Raw genomic sequence first — 8814 nt, forward strand, 5'->3', positions numbered from 1 at the left:
GCTTTTCGGTTGACAGCAGAGGAGGCACGAGTGACTCCTGATGTGGTTACGGGTATGTATCTTTCTCTTATCTCTGTATTTTATATTGTTCTGTTCCTCATGTTTATGTGTTTGTTTATAGGGTCGTTCTTAGTGAACGACATTTCAGTTATGGTACTGTTTGATTCAAGGGCTACCCGATCATTTGTGTCGCTTGCACTTAGGAAACGATTCAGTAGAGCTTCAGGGGAGCTGGATTGACCACTCGACATTGCAATAGCCGATGACAGGACCGTCAGGGTCGCGAGGGTTCATAGAGGATGTACACTACGGTTTTTTGATAAGCAGTTCTTAGTGGATCTGGTTCCTATTCCCCTACGAGGGAATAAGGTTATAGTGGGTATGGATTGGTTGAGTCCTAACGGGGCAGTGATTGATTGTGAGCAGCAGTTAGTGAGGGTTCGCACTCCTAGTGGAGGAGAGTTAGTGATTCAGGGCGAGAGGCCACAACGCGGACCGATTCTTTGTTCAGCGGCGAGAGTGAGGCGCTACTTCCTGCAGTGATGCGCTTGATTCTTCGCCTATGTCATGGATACCCGAGATATGGAAAAGACGACAATTGATGATGTACCAGTAGTGTGAGAGTACCCAGACGTATTCCCTGAGGATTTGCCTGGGATACCTCCGGAGAGACAGGTTGAGTTCCATATTGACCTGGTCCCTAGTGCGGCTCCGATAGCCAAGGCACCATATCGGTTGGCTCCTCCTGAGATGCAGGAGTTGCCTACGCAGTTGCAGGAGCTGCTAGACAAGGGTTTTATCAGACCGAGTAGTTCGCCTTAGGGAGCCCCGATACTGTTTGTGAAGAAGAAGGATGGGTCGCACCGTATGTGCATAGATTACCGGGAGCTGAATAAGGTAACGACAAAGAACCATTACCCACTCCCGAGGATAGATGATTTGTTCGGCCAACTTCAGGGAGCATCTTGGTTTTCCAAGATTAATCTATGGTCCGGATATCACCAGATGCGGGTCATAGAATATGATGTGCAGAAGACCGCTTTTAGGACCCGCTATGGTCATTATGAGTTTGTGGTGATGCCGTTTGGGGCTCACCAATGCTCCAGCCGTGTTCATGGATCTCATGAATCGTGTGTGTAGACCGATGTTGGATCGGTCTGTAATAATATTCATTGACGACATCTTGGTTTATTCTAAGAATCAGGAGTAACATGAGGATCACCTGAGGGAGGTGCTAGAGACCTTGAGGAAGGAGAGACTTTTCGCAAAGTTATCCAAGTGCGAGTTCTCGTTGCGCGAGGTGCAGTTTCTGGGGAACCTCGTCAACCAGAAGTGCATATTAGTTGATCCGGCCAAGATAGAGGCCGTGATGTAGTGGGAGGTCCCGAGGTCTCCATCTGAGATTCGGTGCTTCCTGGGTTTGGCAGGGTATTACCGGAGATTTATCTAGGACTTCTCCAAGATAGCAGTTCCGTTGACCCGACTGACCAAAAAGTCGGTGGTGTTTCGCTGGGGTCCTGAGCAGTAGACAACCTTTGAGACGCTCAGGCAGCGACTGTGTGAGGCACTGATTCTTACCCTGCCAGAGGGAGTGGATGAATTTATAGTCTACTGTGACGCTTTGATCACAGGTATAGGAGCAGTGTTGATGCAGCAGAGGCATGTGGTAGCTTATGCCTCGAGACAGTTGAAGCCTCATGAGGCTAACTACCCGACGCATGATTTAGAGCTGGGGGAGGTGGTGTTTGCCCTCAAGATTTGGCGGCATTACTTCTACGGGGTCCAAAGTACTATCTACACGGACCACAAGAGTTTGAGGTACCTCATGGATCAGCCGAATCTGAACATGAGGCAGCGTCGGTGGTTAGATGTAGTACAGGTAACTCGGTGTTATAAAACGTGCCTTTGTGTATGATTAAACAATTAGTAGAACAAGCATATGAGTCGAAGTTTATCCATTCCTTTTACTCTTAAAGGGATAAAAGTGATATATGTGGGCCCCTCGATGATTTAGTGATGACACCCTGAAGTGCTTGGCCAAGCCAGGACTGATTTGATTTATTCAATTAGTTGGTCGTTATAAATCGGAAATCGGGAAACAACAAATGGACAGAAAAAATGATTTTAATCCATGTGTCAGTCCATATGATATCTAGAATGGAGGAATATATGATCCCTTATCTGATGGATGCATCATTGATTTGTTCAGAGTTCGACAGCAACAGCTTTTAAGAGCTACGATTGCTAGTCGGCTTTTGAAGTCATTTGCAATAATAGTTTAAGACTTATCCAAGTGGGAGACTGTTGGATTAGTGTCTATGTCCATAACTATATTTGGTATGTACTTGAGCCGATTGGCATGGTCCATTTGGGTTGCATGGCATCATGCATTTGGATAGACTAAACTGAGAGAAATAACATGTAAGGTTTATTAATATATTATAAGTTCTAATATATTAATAATATTATTTAATTAGTATTGATCAAGAATTAATTTGGAATTAATTTAGTGATCAAAAGGAGACTAATTAAATATATGGGTTGATTGTGTAAATCATCTATACTTGTATGGTGGGCTAATGCTCCATGGATTATGAAGTTGGGCTAAAACCCATAGGATGCTCCATGGATGATCCATGGTGTTTTTGTACCCATGGATCATAGAAATGAAAGGCCAAGACAATTAGGGTTTACATGGTGTAACCCTAATTGTGACACACTATATAAACATCATATTCCTCCAAAAATCGGCCACTATGTATGAATGGTGAGGGCTAGCCGATTTCATGAAGTGTCTCATTTCTCTCAAGTTATTCTAAGTGTATTTGATGTTGTGTGAACCATTTGAGGCGTCACACTTGAGGCACTAGGCTCTTAAGCTGCATGGAATCAAGCTACATCAAAAGGTATGTCTTCGAACTTGTATTATTCCTCATGAATCAATGTTTTGTATGCTAGTTAGGATAATACCTTGGAATATTCATATTTGCATGTATAATAGAGAAAACATAGATCCAAGGTATTTAGGGTTGGATGTACACTTACGAGTGTTAGAATGCTCAAAACCCAACAGAGCGTTATGCAGCTCTTGCTAAGATGGTTGTCGATGCAGCCTCCGCAACTGTAGCAGCTGCTGGTGGTGGGACCAGCCGGGCTTTTCAGTATCGGGACTTCGATAACACGAAGTTCCCGACTTTTGATGGGATTCAGGACCTGATCATAGCTATGAGGTAGCTATCTGACGTGGAGGGATGTTTCTTCACATGCTCATGTTCTGCTGACCAGAAGGTCAAATGTTCTCTGAACTTGCTGAGGTCTGAAGCCAAGGAATGGTGGAGGTTGATGACTAGGGTCGTATACTGATGGTTAAAGAGTTGCGGTTACATGGGATCAATTCATGGATATGTTCCGCGCTCGCTACATTCCACGGGTTGAGTGCGAGCGGCTGGCACAGGAGTTCATAGATTTGAGGCAGGTTACAGAGTCGGAGACGGAAATCACCCGTATGTTCACTGAAAGGGCGATGTTTTTCCTGGAGTTTGCTTCCGAGAAGGCTCAGATGACACGTTATTTGAGCATGCTCAAGACTGATATATGTTGGTTTGTTGCTACCCAGCATTGTAATACACTGTTGGAGTTACAGGAGGCCGCTAGGCGGCGTGAGATTAAGATCGAGTTACAGTTGCGGGAGCCGAGACAGGACTCGTCGCAGTTACAGCCTGCACATAAACAACCCAAGACCGCTGATTCTAGGTCTGGGGGCCAGCATGGCCGCACTTGTGGGAAGTAAGGGAAGGGCCATTCAGGAGTTTGTAAATCGGGTAGTGTATTCCGTAAATGTGGCAAGGAGGGGCACTTCATGCAGGATTGTCGCCAGCTAGCCCCGGTTCAGGAATGAGGATCTACTATCACTGCAATCAAGTTGGTTACGTGAAGACCAACTATCCACAACTCGCTGCCAGGCCGGCGCAAATTCCAGTGTCGACTGCATTGAGGATTACTGATGGGGGTCAGGGTACAGCAGAGCCTCCGAAAGCTCGGGGACGCGCCTTCCAGCTTACAACCGAGGAGGCCAGAACAACACCGGATGTGGTTTCTGGCATGTTTCTATCATTTATCTTATTGATTATATATGTTTTATGCCCATATGTTTGTACCTATGAATAGGTATGTTCTTAGTGAACTCCTTACCTGCATTGGTATTATTTGACTCTGGGGCGAGTCGGTCTTTTGTGTCTCGTCATTCATTAGGGAGTTTGGTTTGCCAGTGGGAGAGTTAGAGTGTCCGTTGCGAGTCTCTATTGCCAACGGACATGGGATTTCTGGTTCTTCAATCTATCGGGGTTGCGTGTTGGAGATCTTCTGGGTATATTTCCTGAAAGACTTGATTCTGATTCCCATGGCTGATTTAGGTGTGATTGTGGGTATGGACTGGCTTAGTCGCTTCGGTGTCATGATTGACTGCGAGGGTCAACGGGTGGTAGTTTGAAACCTAAGTGGGGGAGAACTGATTATCTACGACGAGGGTACCAGATTGGGATTGGGGTTTTGCTTAGCTGCCAGGGCTCAGCAGTATATTCAACACGGGTGTGCGGGTTATTTAGCATATGTGGTGGATATGCAAGACAGTTATCAGGTGTTGTTTCAGATGTTCCATTGTCAGAATGTTCGCCGATGTTTTTCTAGAGGAGTTACCCGAAGTGCCTCTGGAAAGGCAGGTCGAGTTTAGGATCGACCTAGTGCCAGGTGCGGCCCCTATCGCCAAGGCGTCGTACCGATTGGCACCACCATAGATCTAGGAGCTGTCATCACAACTGCTGGAACTACTGGGCAAGCAGTTCATTCGTCTGAATAGTTCTTTGTGGGGAGCGTCGATTCTCTTCGTCAAGAAGAAGGATGGTTCACACCGGATGTGAATTGACTACCGGAAGTTAAACAAGTTGATGGTGAAGAACCGTTATCAACTCCTGAGGATTGATGATCTTTTTGATCAGTTGTAGGGACCATCTTAATTCTCCAAGATAGACTTGAGGTTCGGGTACCATCAGGTCAGGTTTAGGGAGGAGGATATGAGAAGACCGTGTTTCAGACTCGTTATGGACATTACGAGTTCGTGGTGATGCCGTTTGGGCTCACCAATGCGCCAACAATCTTTATGGACCTGATGAATTGAGTGTGCAGAATGATGCTCGACAGTTCAGTCAATGTGTTTATAGACGATATCTTGGTGTACTCCAAGACCAGAGAGCGGCATGAGGAGCATCTCCGTGAGCTACTAGGGGTTTTGAGGCGAGAGTGGCTATACACCAAATTCTCGAAGTGCGGGTTTTGGTTACGAGAGGTCCAGTTCCTTGGGCACCTCGTTAACTAGGAGGGGATTTTGATTAACCCGGCCAAGATTGAGGTAGTTATGCAGTGGGAGGTTCCGAAAATCTCCCTCAGATATCATGAGCTTTTTGGGATTGGAAGGGTACTACCAGAGATTCATACATGATTTCTCTAAGATTGAAGTACCCTCACTCGTCTGACGAGGAAAGGGGTGGATTTCCGGTGGGGCCCTGAGCAACAGACTGCATTTGAGAGTCTATGACAGCGGCTCTATGAGGCACCAGTTTTGACATTCCCTGAGGGAGTTGAGGATTTTGTAGTATTTTGTGATGCATCGATCACCGGGTTGGGAACAATCCTTATGCAGAAGGGACGAGTTATAGCCTATGCATCGTGGCAGTTAAAGCCACACGAGACAAGATACCCTACTCATGACCTGGAGTTGGGAGTGGTGGTATTCGCTCTCAATATCTGGAGACATTACCTCTATAGGGTCCACTGTACCATATACACTAACTAAAAGAGTCTGAGGCACATCATGGATCACCTGAACCTGAACATGAGACAACGCAGGTGGCTTGACGTAGTCAAGGATTATGACTGTGAGATCCTTTACCATCTTGGTAAAGCGAATGTGGTTGCGGACGCCTTGAGCTGCAAGTCAGTTGGATCTTCTGCTCCAGCTGCATGTATGAGGATGTCTATGGATTCTCCATGCGTGATCTTGATTAGGGAAGCTAGGACTGTGGGTATGCGACCGGAGAACTAGAAGCTTGAGAGGATCAGGGGCGAGAACACCCGATTTGTGCAGGATACCCATGGATTACTGACCTGTTGCGGTTGGGTCTGGGTTTTGATGTCTGGTGGGGTCAGATAGATTCTTCTGGAGGAGGCTCATAAGTCTCATTTATCCATGCACCTGGGGGCCACCAAGATATACCGAGATTTTGCGATTTAGTTACTGGTGGCCATGCATGAAGAGGGAGATCGCATGGTACATTGAGAGGTGCTTGACTTGTCGGATGGTCAAGGTCGAGCATCAGAGGCCGCATGGCCATCTACAGCCTATGGAGATTCCCATGTGGAAATGGGAGAAAATCACGATGGATTTCATCACCAAGCTACCAAGGATGGCTAGGGGTTTCGACGTTATTTAGTTCATCGTGGATCGATTGACCAAGAGCGCCCATTTGCTAGCGATACGGGAGAGTTCATCGGCCGAGAAGTTGGCTGACATATATATTCGCGAGATCGATGCTCGCCACAGGGTATCAGTCTCTATTGTCGCAGACTATGATGTGCGATTCACCTCCTGTTTCTAGCAGAAGTTCCACGAGGAACTGGGCACACGAATGCATTTCAGTACAGCCTATCATATGCAGACAGATGGCCAAATTGAACGGACCATACAGACCCTCGAGGACATGTTGAGAGACTGCGTCATTGACTTCGGTAGGAGCTGAGATTCCTACCTACCCCTTTCAAATTACTCCTACAGCAACAACTTTCATTCCAGTATTGGTGCTCCATCATATGAGCTGTTTTATGGATGGAGATGTCGCACCCCAGTCTGTTCGGGTGAGATTGATCACAGGGTGATGGGACGGATAGAGGTAGTTCTACAGACTACCAAGAAGATTCAGCAGATCAGACAGCGTTTGTAGACTGCTCAGAGCCGGCAAAAGAGTTATGCCGATCGACACCGATATGAGTTGGAGTTTCAGGTTGGTGACATAGTAGTACTGAAGGTCTCACCATGGAAGGGGGTGATTCGCTTCAGAAACAGGGGGAAGTTGGGTCCCCGATATATTGGACCTTTTCGGGTTATTTCCAGGATTGGCAAGGTGACATATAGACTGATTCTGTCGGGGGATCTCAGTAAGATTCACAACACTTTTCACGTCTCGCAATTGCGAAAGTCCATATTAGATGAGGAGGCGGTGGTGTCATTAGATGATATTCAGGTCGATGAGCGTTTGAATTACGTTGAGAAGCTGGTGGCTGTCTTGGAAAGATAGGTAAAGATTCTGCGTAACAAGGAGATACCTTTGGTAAAGGTACGGTGGAAGCACCGGAGGGGATCCATGTGGACTTGGGAGTCGAAGGCCGAGATGCGGGAACATTACCCAGATTTTTTCACCGCAACAGACTTTGAGGATGAAGCCTAATTCAAGTGGGGGAGAGATGTAACATCCGAATTCTGAGGTATTAAAAATATTAATATAATTGCAATTGGAAGAAGCTCACGATGTGAGCCATAGTGGTCATGTCGTCAGTAGGACCCTTTACTATTTGACCTGTGTTCTCAAACCTCACGACATGAGGCATAAGACCCCACGGCGTGAGTCATGCCTGATTGTTCTAAACATTAAAAATCATGTATAAAACGGAATGAGGAGGCTAGGGTCGTCCATCCTCAGCCTCTTTCACTCCCAAGTCACTAAAAAACCCTAAATTCTGCATTCTTGAGCCCTTCAGCCACTGTTGGTGGTATTGGTGTGTTGTAGTGGTGGATTTCCTTGAAGAAGAAGAAGAAGAAGATATTGTGAAGGTTCCTTTGGATGAGATAAGCTCCTTCTAGTGGCATTTCTGAGCTCATAAGCCTCTGTAAGTCTCAAAGATTCCACCTTTCTCTTCTAACCAAGACGAGTTGACTCTCACGACGTGAGCCAGGGAAGGTCACAGCGTGAGGATAGAATAACGAGGAAAGTTGACCATTGACTTTGACCGTTGACATTAACTTTGGCAAAGGGTTGACCAGTTTGACTTTCGAGGGAATTATAGTAATTTGGAAATTTATGGGAGTGGATCATTTAGTGGTTGTAGGTGTTGGTGTTTGGAGCCGTGTTGTAGGAGATTGATATATCAGTTTCGATCGACATTATGAGGTGAGTTGTACTCACCATACTAACAGGGTCGAAGGCACCAATGTTGACCCTTCTTTCATGATTGATATCCTGGTTATTGCATGATGATATGCTTAGTGACCTATTAGGTCGGTATCCTGGTATATAGGATAATGCTATGTTAGTGACCGGTTAAGTCGGTATCCTGGTATATAGGATGATGTTATGATTAGTGATCTGTTAGATCAGTTTGGCTGTTTGTATATGCTAGCATTTGTTATATATGTGTTGATTGTATGATTGGGGGTGGGTTGAGGCAGACCTGCTTTGTGCTGTAGGCCAAGATACCCAGGGCGGCTCGAATATACTGCAGGCCATGGGGGCGTATCAGTTTGGCCGAAGGCCCAGAGAACGGTCCAGACAGGCTGAAGGCCTAGTGTGGTGGACCAGACATGCTGAAGGTTTTGAGAGTGGGCCAGATAGACTAAAGGACCGTTAAAGGCGGTCCAGTCGTAATCCAGACTCTATATGCATGTTGTTTGTTATTATATGGTTAAGGGTTGTATGGTGTTGGTATTTTGGGGAAACTCACTAAGTTTCAGGCTTACAGTTTTGGATTTTGTTTCAGGTACTCCGGATG

Source organism: Lactuca sativa, chromosome 4 (assembly GCF_002870075.4).
Source record: "Lactuca sativa cultivar Salinas chromosome 4, Lsat_Salinas_v11, whole genome shotgun sequence".
In the NCBI taxonomy this organism is placed as follows: Eukaryota; Viridiplantae; Streptophyta; class Magnoliopsida; order Asterales; family Asteraceae; genus Lactuca; species Lactuca sativa.